This window comes from Hippopotamus amphibius, chromosome 13 (genome assembly GCF_030028045.1).
Source record: "Hippopotamus amphibius kiboko isolate mHipAmp2 chromosome 13, mHipAmp2.hap2, whole genome shotgun sequence".
Taxonomy (NCBI): Eukaryota; Metazoa; Chordata; class Mammalia; order Artiodactyla; family Hippopotamidae; genus Hippopotamus; species Hippopotamus amphibius.
Window position 1 is genome coordinate 7733875 of NC_080198.1, and position 12917 is coordinate 7746791.

Sequence of the window (12917 nt, forward strand, 5' to 3'; positions counted from 1 at the left end):
ACCAGCAGACGTGATATGTGCTGAGGCCCTCTTCCTGGCTATGTCCTTATGAGGAAGAGGAGACTCTCTGATGTCTCCTGTTAGGGCACTGATCCCATCAGGGGGGCTCCACCTTCATGACCTAATCACTTTCCAAGGCCCCACCTCCTAACAAGGTCACATTTGGGGGTTCGGATTTCAACATATGAATTTGGGGGAGCACAAATGCTGCAAGGTAGGAGGGGCCAGATTTCATAGGGCCTTGAAGGCCACACCAAGGAGTTTGGAATTTACCTCAAAGGCACCAGAAAGCCATTGAAAATGTCCTAATGGAGTTTCTTACTTAAAACAAAGAAACACAGTGAAAGTCAGGCTGGAGGAAGGAGTGTAGATTTCAAAGTCAGGCAGACCTGAATTGACCTTGCTGTGTGACCTTCAACAAGTTGCTTCACCTCTCTCAGCCTCCGTTTCCTTTTCTAGACAATGAGGCTTGTAATAGGTACCCCGTAGGGCTGCTGTGAACGGATGATCGAATGAAAGCATAGTGCTTTGTGTGTGGAAATTGCTGGAAGATGATGAAGATGGTGCTGCTTCGTATTGCAGTCTTTTTGTGTTTCGTTTTGTTTGGGGAACATGGCTTTGAGGGTCATGTGCATTGTCTGCAGTGGTTTTGGCTGTTGTGATTGTGGGTAAGAGCAGGAGGAATCATGCCGCCATAGAGCTTTCTTTTTTCTTTTTTTTTTTCTGGCCTGAAAGAATGAGCTAGTGGGCTATTATTACCGCCATCCGGGGGCTTGATGCTGGGCCTGACAGGGGCTTGTTTTTACAGCCTGAAATAGTCTGGCATTTGCCTTTCCAGCGGGCAGGCTGCCAGGCCAAAGAGTGTGTAGCCACCCAGCCTAACAAAGCAAAACTATTTTTACCTTGGGGGGCCCAGGAATGCATCACACCGTGTGTGAGCCAGCCCCACCCGGCCTGGCAGCCGGAGCCAGTCGCCAGTGCAGGCTGGCTTGTCTCCCGCAGGCGTCAGTGGGAAGCAAACAGCTGGGCCCCTTGGGGACGAGTTTCCCTGGCCGGGATGCCAGGTGTCCCAGAAAGGCCCACCCCCATGTCCTTTCAGCTGGGAACTGGGAGACCAGGATTCTCACTCAGAGAGTTTCTGAAGGTGTCAGGCAAGATGCAATAAGATTTAGTTTCATCACCTAATCTAATATGAATAAAAGCAGTACTACTGCAAATGTTAATGCCTTCCACTTACTGAGATTCTTCTGGGTCTCAGGCACTGTGCTGAGTACTTTACACACATCATCTCTTATCTTGTAATATCATAGAGGTATCCTGTGATACCTCTATGAGGAATAACCCCGTTTTTCAGATATGGAAACCGAGGCTCAGAGAGGTTAAGCCACTTGCCCAGGGTTAACTAGCTAGGAGGTGGTTTGGTCCCAGGCAGCTGGCTGCCTGGCAGGTGCCCCTCGTGCTTCCATCATTGCCTGCCCACACTTCAGGCAGGGGACGAAGACGGGGAAGAGCGGGGAGCTGGCCTTCCTCCTGATCTTCCCCAGATCCAGACCTCACATCTAGTGGCTCCTTCGTGCCTTGGAATTATTATGGACAAAATAATGCTTGTGCTCCTGGCCATGTAAGGCCATGAAAGCAGGAGGGATGGAAAGAGATTTAGCGAGTGCCAGCAGCATGTTGATGGCAGCCCAGAACCCCAGCACACTCAAGGGTGAGCGAGTCACCATGCCTGGATCTCTGATGAGCTGGGGTGGGGTGGCCTGGCATCAGAAACCTGCAAAGCTGAATCCTCCAGATTACCCTAGAGAAGTCTTGCCTTTCTTTTTCCTTTCCTCTTCTCTTTTTTCCTTCCTTGTAACCTTTTTTTCTCTCCCTCTCTCTTTTTACTTCCTTCCCTGGCCTCCCTCTCTCCCTTTGGTACCCACCTCCTGGTAGGATGCAGCAGGATGGTCTGCCAGCATAGAGACATCTGTAGCAGATGTAGCAGTGTGGTCTTCCCTTGTTCCCTCCTCCTCCCCATCCATCTAATTCTTCTCATCCTTCAGGGCCCAGCTCCAGCCCCACCTCCTCCAGGCAGCCTTCCCTGACTTCATCCCTACCCAGAGCAAAATGGGGTCCCTCCCATCTGATCTCCTGTCACATCCACTGTCTGTAAAATGAATGTAATATGGGGCACCTCAGTGAAAGTGGCCTCGGTTTTTTTTTTTTTAAGCTCCTTATTGGAATATAATTGCTTTACAATGCTATGCCAATTTTTAAGGTACACCAAAATGAATCAGCTGTATTTATACACATATCCCCACCCTCCCGTGACTCCCTCCCTCCCTCTCTGTCCTGGTCCTCTAAGTCATCACCCATCATCGAGTTTATCTCCCTATGTTATGCAGCAACTTCCCACTAGCTATCTGTTTTACAGTTGGTAGTGTATATATGTCAATGCTACTCTCTGACTTCGTCCCAGCTTCCCCTTCCCCGCCCCGACCCCGTGTCCTCAAGTCCATTCTCTACATCTGCATCTTTATTCTTGCCCTGTCACTGGGTTCATCATTACCATTTTTTTAGATTCCATATATATGAGTTAACACACGGTATTTGTTTTTCTCCTTCTGGCTTGCTTTGCTCTGTGTGACAGTCTCTAGGTCCATCCACCTCATTACAAATAACTCAATTTCGTTCTTTTTTATGGCTGAGTAATATTCCATTGTATATATGTGCCACATCTTCTTTATCCATTCATCTGTTGTTGGGCATTAGGTTGCTTCCATGCCCTGGCTATTGTAAAAAGTGCTGCAATGAACATTGTGGTACATATATACTTTTGAACTGTGGTTCTCTCCGGGTATATGCCCAGGAGTGGGATTGCTGGGTCATATGGTAGTTCCATTTCTAGTTTTTTAAGGAACCTCCAAACTGTTTTCCATAGTGGCTGCACCAATTTACATTCCCACCAACAGTGCAGAAGGGTTCCCTTTTCTCCACACCCTCTCCAGCATTTATTGTTTCTAGATTTTTTGATGATGGCCATTCTGACCAGTGTGAGGTGATACCTCATTGTGGCGTTGACTTGCATTTCTCTCATGAGCAGTGATGTTGAGCAGCTTTTCGTGTGTCTGTTGGCCACCTGCGTGTCTTCCTTCCTTATCTCTAAGATGGGGGTGGTGGTAGTTCCCACCTCACCAGGGTGTAGCGAGGACTCAGTGACAGCTCGTGCATGTGAGGCACCTGGTGCTCGCTCACTCCTTTCTGTCATGTTAGTTAGTTCCTCACGAGTGGGGACAAGGTGGAGGCGTGGTGGCTGTTTGTGGAGAAGCCGTTTCTCCATCCCTGAGTCCCGGGCAGTGGCTACCGGTTGCTGGTCCAGGGGAGCTGAGAGCCTGGGAGCTGAAACGATCCATCCACAGGCAGCCTGTGTGCGCTTGTGGCCCCGAGGACGCACTGAAGCGGACTTCAGCTGATCAGCCTGTCTTATCTCTCTCCTACCTCTCTGGTCTGTATAATACATTTTTAGGGAGAGAAGGGGCAATTCCTAGAGGTCCCCTTTCCCTGGACTAGCCCCAAACCTCACCTCACAAGCAGAGAAACTGAAGCCCAGAGCAGGGAAACAGAACGTGCTGAGGTCACGTTTAAAGTTCAGATCCAAACTTTGGCTCATCTACTTGCTTTTGCTCTATGCGAGGAGGGGAAGGATGGCAAGAGGGCCAGGTGGAGGCTCTTTGCATCCCCGGATTCCTCCCATTTTCCAAAGGACACCCCTCGCCACCTTGGTCTGCACGTACCATCCACAGCTCCTGGAATCGGTTCATTTTCCTCGGAAGCTTTGGAACTGTGTCTTCCCAGTGAATGGAAGGAAAAGGCCTTCTCTCTTAAGAGGCGGCCTAGCTGCCTGAACAGAGGGACCCTGGGACTCAAGACAGGGATGGCGGCAGTGAGTTCCAAGAGGTTTCCCAGGTGTTATCGGAATAAATACTAACTTTTTTCCTGGGCTTGACCTTTTGTCCCCTTTCCTGTTGATGGGAAATGAGCCGTAGGAGGTGAGAAACAGGGAGGGCAGGTGTTGCCAGAGATGTGAGCTTCTCAATTCTGAGTCTGAATATGAAGCCTTTGGGGTTGTGCGCTTGGTTTGAGATTCACACTAATCCAGTCTTTCTCTCTCTCTATCTGAAAATTTTATTCTCTTGACCATTGCTGAAATGGGACACTCATTACTATTAAAAGAAGAAATAAAACCAACAACCCTGTTTTTATAGTGGCACAGGTTTATGTTTAGTTAGAAAAATATCCTTTGGAAACTCAATTTCCCCTGCTCCACAGTGGCGCGAGGGGAAGGAAGAAAAGTGGAGAAATCCTAAGAATCCCCCAGTGTCCTGAATTTGAAAAAGAACAGAGCGGACTTTCAGAATCTCTGTCTGTGTCTGTTTGTCTCCCCTACCCCCACCGTTAACCAGAGGTCCACGTCTGCTGCTTCAGAACCTGTCAGGCGTTAAGTCGGGCAAATGCGAAATGGTCAAGAGGCTATGTTGTTAGGCTGTCCGATTTGCTTTGAACAAAGGAATGGCAGTGTCTTCATTCTGCACTGTCAGCTCTAGTGTCAATCAGAAAACTGGCCTGAGGCATGTCTGGGATTCCAAGAAGTTTGTGTGCATAACTAATTCCAAGCGAATATTTTCAGTGAAATGAAGCCGACAGAGATCTTGTGGATTCGTGGGGCAGCATGGGAGGTCAGGGACACGTGCTGCTGGCCCTGTCTTTGCCACCCCCTCACTGTGACCTTGGGGAGACCACTCACTGTGGCCTCGGACAGACTAATCCTTCAGTGTGACCTTGGAGAGGTCACCTACAGTGAACTTGGGGAGGTCACCCAGTGAAACACTGAGGTGTTCATGTTTTCCCCCCCTAGCCCTGGCATCAGTTTGTGAAGTGAGGTAGTTACAACAGTTCTATTTCTAATCATTTACCTTATGGAAACGCACCAATGCAGGCATACGTATAAGGATTTTTTAAAAATCACAATGCTTTCTGTACTTGCAAAAAATAGGAAATAGGGACTTCCTAGGTGGCACAGTGGTTAAGAATCCACCTGCCAACTCAGGGAACACGGGTTCAGTCCCTGCTCCAGGAAGATCCCACATGCCACGGAGCAACTAAGCCCGTGCGCCACAACTATTGAGCCTGAGCTCTAGAGCCCGTGAGCCACAACTATTGAGCCCGTGTGCTGCAACTACTGAAGCCCACGCGCCTAAAGCCTGGGCTCCACAACAAGAGAAGCTGCCACAATGAGGAGCCCATGCACCACAATGAAGAGTAGCCCCCGCTCTCTGCAACTAGAGAAAGCCCGTGTGCAGCAACGAAGACCCAATGCAGCCAATAAATAAATAAATTTATTAAAAAAAAAAAAAGGAAACAATTTGGGAGTCTGTCAAGAGGAGAATGGTTGAGCGGATGATGGGGGACCAGCCAAAGGATGGAGGGGTGACGGGGGCCAGGATGAGGAAGGCGCCACCGAGATGGGGGAGGAGAGATGGGCAGGAGGCGTTGGGGGCGAAGAGAGGCAGGAGTTGAGGGAAACTAGTTTCCATTTCGTGTGGCTGGTGGGGGAGGGGGCAGGGTGGGAGGTGGTGGAGCCCTTGGGCCAGAAGAGGCCGAGGAGGGAGGGGTCGGCCTGGGGGGGAAGGCGATTAGATTGGAGTCATGGCCACAGCTCCGTCCTTGCTCGGGGCTGTGTCTCCAACTGACAGAAGGTGGGAGGCCCAACATCAAGGGTGGAGAAGAAGTCATTTCTGCCACTTCTGGCTTCGCGGGAGGCGCCTTGATGTGTCTACTGTTACTTAATGGCTCCAGCACCTGCCAAGGGCCCTGCAGGGGTCAGAGCTTGTTGCTGATGGTGAGTGAAAAGTACCAGCTTCCCACGCCCCACCCTGCTCCCTCTCCCTGCTCCCTGCCCCCTGCGTGGCCCGAAGAAGCCACTTCCGGTCTGGGGACCTCAGGGCAAAACGCAAGGTGTATCTGTCATGGAAGAAATCATGGGTGCTGGCTTGCTTCTCCCTGCCACGTGACCGTCCCTTCTCTAGGCCTCAGTTTCCCCACGTGTAGGGTGGGGAGGTAGGACCAGAGAATTTCTGAGATGCCAACATGTGTTCACCCCCAGAAATGATAACCTCCCCTCCCAGCTGCTACCCCCCCCCCCCCCCCCCCAGCTTGCTGCGGCCATGGAGGGAGGCCCAGGCCCACCCAGAGCCTTGATGGTAGAAGCCCCCACTGCGGTCACATGAGCTGGGGGTAGGGCTGTCCCGAGGCCGGGAAGCTGGCGGTGCCTCACAGAGCAAATTGAATTTGTGTTTGAAAATGTAAGTAACTGAATAGGTTGGCCTTTAAAAATTCCAAACTGGTTGTGGAGACAAATGGCTTGGATAGGTGGGTAGGAGGAAGGGAGGAATTGCTGGCAGCTGCAACCTTACGTTATGAGATTAGCCTCTGGGCCTTCTGCTGGCAACACCCTGCTCTGTTCTCCTTGCCTGCCAGGAGCCAGGGGTGAAAACCTCCCCCAGGTCCTGGCCCAGAGGGCATGGCAGCCAGGCCACGGAAACTGGTGGAATGTGAAGCACCCAGGCGGCGTATCTGCTTGGACCTGCTAAGGAGTTCCATGAGAAATGCCCTGTGGAGCTGTCGCCGAGGGATGGATCTCGTGCTGTCACCCGTCTGTGTTCCGACCCCACCGGGACAGAGCTTTCCTTGTTCCCAGCTTCTGGAGAAACATCGTTAGGTGAGCATGTACGTCTCAGGGTCACAGTGAATTCCCTCCTGTCCTTGTAACAGTGCTCCTGGGGTCCTGTCCTGTGAGGGAGCAGAGGCAGCAGGCCCTTTGCAGGGGGGACTTGAGCTGCGAGGCAGTCACAGCAAAGGCCTCAGCCGATTCCATGGGGAGCTGGGCGGCTGGGGGCCCTTCAGAGTTGCCCCGAATTCAGGCAGGGTGACCCTGCATGGACCAGTCTCTGGATGTGGGCCCCTCTGAAGAGTGGGGTGTGCCCTAGGGCTGGGCAGCTCCCTTCTGCCCAGGGCCATTCCAGAAGAACGCCCTCTGGGCCTTGAGCAGGGATGCTCCCAGGCTGCGGAGTGAGTCCTGAGGGACCTGGGTGTGCGGCTCATTGAAACCCCTAACTTGGGGACAAGGCCAGGCCTTTGTAAGACGGTGGCAGGTCAGGGTCTATTACAAGAGTTGGAGAGTTTGGGGTTCCCTGGAGAGTCAAGACTGATGGAATCCAGCAGCTGTGATGTGTCTGGCTTCCGGGTAAATTTTCCTTTTTGTTCCATAGTTTCTACAGCTGAATTTTGTAAAGTGAGGCAGCCCGGTTCTAGAGACATAAAGGAGAGTCTTACTTAAGTCATGGTGGTGAGGCGTGGGGAGCAGAGACCCGGAGGAGGTGAAAGAGAGAAGCCAAGGGCGTCTGGCCATCGTGCCCAGTGGCAGCACACACAGTGTGAACTAGTGCCGTCCACAGGGTGATCCTTGGGAACATCCAGAAAGACCTGCAAGGGACACTTGTTGAAGTGTGGTTTTTCTCTTGTCAAGGAGACAGAGGTTCAGGGTGTCATCACTTGGCGAGAAAAGGGAGGACGGAAGAATGACCTTCTGAAGGTTGAGGAATTACCAGCATCAGAGTTTCACAACTTTCCTCTGTAGTTTTCTTGTCCAGTTGATTGGGTAGCTGGGCTTACGAGGATGGGCCATTTTCTAGCCAGGTCAGGGAAAACCACATCACTCTCTCTTCCCCCAGATTCTTGCAACGACATGTAGTAATGCACCGAATTGTTGGTAGTCTACATTAGGGCCTTGGTGCCAACAGATCTTGTTCAAATCCTGCCTCTGCTGTACATGAGCTGTGTGACCTTGGGTAAGTCGCTCACGCTCTCTGAGATGGTGCTTCTTCATCTATAAATAGAATGATATCTACCTTACGGGTTGCTGTAAGGGTTTAGGTGGGAAAACACCCGTGAAAGCATCTCCCTTTATCCTTAGCATTTGGGAGGCTTTGAAAGATCTCAGTCCCTTTTCTGTCACTGCAGTTAGGAGCCCATGATTTTGGCCTGAAGGGAGGTGCCAATTTCCCTGGCTCCCAGGGAGAGGAGGGTGCTTGGGTGCAGTGTTCCAGGAGCCTCCCACTTGGGCAAGTTTCTTATTTGTGTCAAGACCATTCTCTTCCCCTCCATCCTCGATTCCTGCCACGGGCACCCCGGTCTCCATCCACTCAGCCTGCCGATAAGCCAGGAACAATGTTATCGCAGCTGCCAGGCCGTGTGGGGTAGAATTCCTTTGTTGGGCAGTCTTGGCTCCTGTGGGGGTCTGGGTGGATCCAGGTTTATTTACATGGGCTGTTGAGAGGGCCTGGGGCAGGGCCCAGCTCCTAGTAGATGCTCAGTGAGTATTCACTGGTTGGACAAGTGAGTGAGTAGTGAGAGCTCTGTAGATGGTGGGGCAAGACCTGCATCTGGAAAGAGCAAGCCTGGATTTGGAATCAGTGCCGCATGTCGCTGTGTGGCGGGGGTACAGTATAGCACCAGGAGTTATGAGGCTCCGGCCTGGCTTCTTACTGTGTGATCCTGGGCAAGTCACTTCACCTCTCTGAGGCTTTTAAAAACATCTGTCAAGTAGAGCTAATAACTTGTAAACTGTAAAGTACTGTATAAACAGAAAGCAAGTGTTGGTAAGGATGTGGAGAAATTGGAACCCTTGTGCATGGTTGGTGGGAAGGTAAAATTGCTGTGGAAAATCTTATGGCAGTTCCTTAAAGCATTAAGCATAGCATTACTGTGTAATGCAGCAATTCGACTGCAGGGTATATACCCGAAAGAATTGAAAGTGGGGTCTTGAAGAGATATTTCTCCACCGATGTTCATAGGCGCATGATTCGCTATAGTCAGAAGGTGGAAGCAGCCCACGTGTCCACGGATGGGTGATGTAAACATACAAAGGAATGCAAGTCAGCCTTAAAAAGGAAGGAAGTTCTAATACATGCTACAATATTGATAAACCTTGAGGACCCTACAGTATAAGTGAAATAAAATGACAAATACCGTATGATTCCACTTATTTGATATCCCTAGAGTGGTCAAATTCATAGAGAACAGAAGCTGAATGGTGGTTGCCAGGGGCCATGGGGAACAGGGATTGGGGGGTTATTGTTGAATGGGTACAGAGTTTCAGTTGGGGATGAAGAAAAAATTCTGTGGCCATGGTTATACAATGTGAATGTGCTTAATACCACTGCACTGTACTCTTAAACTGGTTAAGATAGTAAATTTTACGTGCACAATAAAAATTTTTAAAGTGCTATGTAACCACTACCACCTTCATGAAAGCGATTTGCTTTGACTGGAATTGAGCCTTTCCACTTGTCTTCGTGTAGAAATGGCTGACTCTTGAATAATTAAAATTCTGGGTGAATTCTTGATCCCATCAGCTCACCAGCTGGTTATGGTGGCTCTTTGGGGTGAGAAGAGGAGAGGAGACATGAAATAGATGGCTTCTGTATTTGAATGTCCTAGGATTGTTCAAGTTGGAGCTGCCACCAAATGAGATAACATCAGAAAACGCTGTGATTCTAAAAAACTTCCCCTGTTCTCACTGTGGTGATTGCTCTTACCCCTGTAAGATTTGTGCCTTTGAGGGAGGAAAGTGAAAACCGGTGGGTTGATAGGAGAATGATCTCACTCACCCAATATTATGTCTTCATCTTGAGGCCAAGAAACTCCCCTCCATAAAAAGGAAAAAAAAAAAAAAAAAGCTTAGGTAGATGGTGGGTAACCTCACTGATCTGCTGCTGATCATATCTTGAAATGACTCTTGTAAGAAAGAAGTTAAGGTGCTGAGCTGTGCTGTTGCTGAAGTCAGCTTTTTTTAAAGTGTAGACCACCTGAGTTGGAATCGCCAAGAGATCTCATAAAAAGAGACACAACCCTGGGTTCCACCTCAGTCATGCTTACTCAGGGTTTCTGGGGAGAGAGCCCCTTGGTGATCCCTGCTGACTGAGAAACAAGAGCCTGGGACCACCCCCAGTGGATTGATTAGGAAGCCAGGGATGAACACCATCCTGAGTGGCTGCCATTTTGATGGGAGAAAAACCAGCAACAGCTTCCGGGGTCTGAGGGGTAGTTACAGGGGGAGTCAAGCAGGAGTGGCTGCTTCTCAGGAGCTGCCTCCTCTGATACAAAGAGGTCATCAGCCTAGACTGGCTGAGAGGCGAAGGTCTCCCGCGGGGAGGTCTCCTGTTTAAGTAACCAGGACGTTCATCTAGCGCTCATTCAAAACAGTTCAGGCATCACCAGCGCCTCGTGAGCGGTGCATTTTCTGCCACGACCGCACCAGTGTGTGGATCCCACGTAGTACCTGAGCCTCGATATTCCAGAACATCTTGTCTGCCTCTCTGCTGCAGCCTTTGGGCCTCTGCATTTTAAGTACTTGGTTATGAATGTCTTCCACTTAAGACCGGAAGTTCCTCAAGGGCAGGAATTACCTGGTTTACCTCTCAGGGCTGGGCACACAGTAGGCACTGCCCGAACTGTTGTAGGAGCACCTGGTGAATGTTCTGGTGGGTTCACCGTGACATCTACTTGCCAGAAACCTCTGTCTCTCAACCAGCCTGGTCTGATGAGTTCTTTCATGTTAGAGGATGCAGCCTTTGCTCTCTAGAGTCTGGAGATGGTAGAAGTGTGGTGTGCAGGAAAGGCACATCTATATTCAGAGTGTCTATTTCAGAAGAACAAAACACTACCTCTTCCATGATGGAAGCTGTTTAGTGTAATCAACCTGCCACCAGGTAGCTGGTTGGTCACTGTGTTGGGACTCTGTGTTGGTCTCTGCTCCTGGCTGACTGAACACTCGGGCAGCCTTGGTGAGTGGAAGCCCCTCCATCCCTGCCACTAGCCAGTGGCAGAAGTGGCTGCGGAAGGAGCCTGACGGGGACCCATGGGATGAGTCACACCTCAGCTTTAAAGGATGATTGAAATCCTCTGCCGAAGTTACCCTTTGATGAGCATTAGCTTGAGACACAAATGTCTTCATATTCTTTGCCAGTTCAGAGAAAACTGTCAATATGCCTCTTACCAGACTTCCTTGTCACCAATTTTCCAGTGACGTTCATTCCAAAGTTCTGACCATCCGGCAAAACCATTTTCCACAGCCCACAAATTGGTATAGACGTCTACCTGTAGCCATTACTTCTTTCAGGCAAAATGCACAACCAGGTGCACCGTTGAGAATTTTCCCCACCAGGAGGATTTCCTTCCACTGTCCTCTAGGGATGCTCCAAAAAGGGACCATAGTGCTGCAGCATCCACTTGTGGATTTTGAACCCAGTTTACACTGACTCTGAAGTCATAAGCTATTGGGTTCTACGACTGCCCACTTTGTTTCGTCATGAAGCTTCTGCTTTAATATTCTTTGGAGAGGCCCAACCCAGTGGAAATATCTGTCGCTAGACAGATCTTCTCTCTGATAAGTTGAGAAACGGTCCCCTATTCTGGATCAGCTCTCGGCATGCCTGCACGTAGGATGAGTGTGACACTCAGTTCCCCATGACGACCCTTTAAAGACTTGCAGGTACTGGCTGAGCCCTCCCTCTAGGCATTTCCCTCAGCATCGTATTCACCTGCAGCCACGCACTGTGATTTCTGGATTCCCTTCTGCAGCCCTGTACCGCCCTGACTTGTTTCCCACAGCCATCACGTATCCTCACGACTGAGAGACCAAACTATGAGATCACGTAGACAGTATCTCCAAGAACAAACAAGATTCTCAGGCAGCAGTAGATGGAGTTAGCTCTTGGACAGTTATGTTCATTCAGCAAATGCCTCATGAGTATTTAACCATGTGTAAGACATGAATTCATGAGTGTGGTGATGGGATCATATCCAGGGACCACTGTGAACCGGCTCAGGAAGACAAGCTCTAAGCAGCCCCCTTCTTGATGTCAGCAGCAGTGATACAGAATGAATGCCAAATGTCTGGAACACAGTTGATGCCTGGCTTCCCCACCTGAGGCCCCTCTGATACTAGCAGGAGATGGGAACTAGTATTAACTTCCTGCTGGCCTGGATGCTTGTTTCTCCTGACACATGAATACCAGGTAATGATGGATACATTGTTTGGCCTGAGTCACTCAAGCATGCCCTTGTAGTTGCAGACAGCATTCCTGCCTTGATGCCTAAGCAAGATTAGAAAGGTCCAGCAGTTGGTTTGTTCATTTTCTGTGTACTTTAAGAGATATTTATTAACTCACTGCTATGTGATCTAAGTAGTGTGTAGCAAGGGACTTTCACTGCCTTTGATCAGTGCTCCTTGGTTCCTAAGACACAACTCATGGTTGTCTGCATTTCTGCAGTCTTCTGGACCCCTTAATACTTAGTTCTATTTACCATTCTGTTCTTCTGTTTGCCACTTAATAATTTCCTATGATTTTTTCTTTCAAATGCTGAGGAGGGTTTTTGGCAAGCATGTATTGTTGCTTAAAAAGTACTCAACTTCTCATAGTGGTAGATTGTTTTAGTTAAGCCACAAGTAGTCTGTCTATCTAGCTATCTGTCTGTCTATTATCTATCATGTTTAGGCTCAAATATGCATACACACATACACATAGACACAGATGTAGACACACACACACATTATTTTTAGAGTAAAATACACACCCAGGCACACACATCCATGATAATCCTGTTACCATGGGGACAGTTCTACAAGGGCTTCAAATCATTGCTTAATGTATAAAGGTATCAAAAGGCTGTATTAATTCCTCAGGATGTTGTTCTTTCTCATGAACATGCAGTAATGAAACCGATAGAACTCTCAACTATAAGGAATTCAGTGCTCCTCTCAACCTTCTGGGCTCACCTGTTCGTGGGTGTTGAGTCATCTGAGTGTGTTTAAG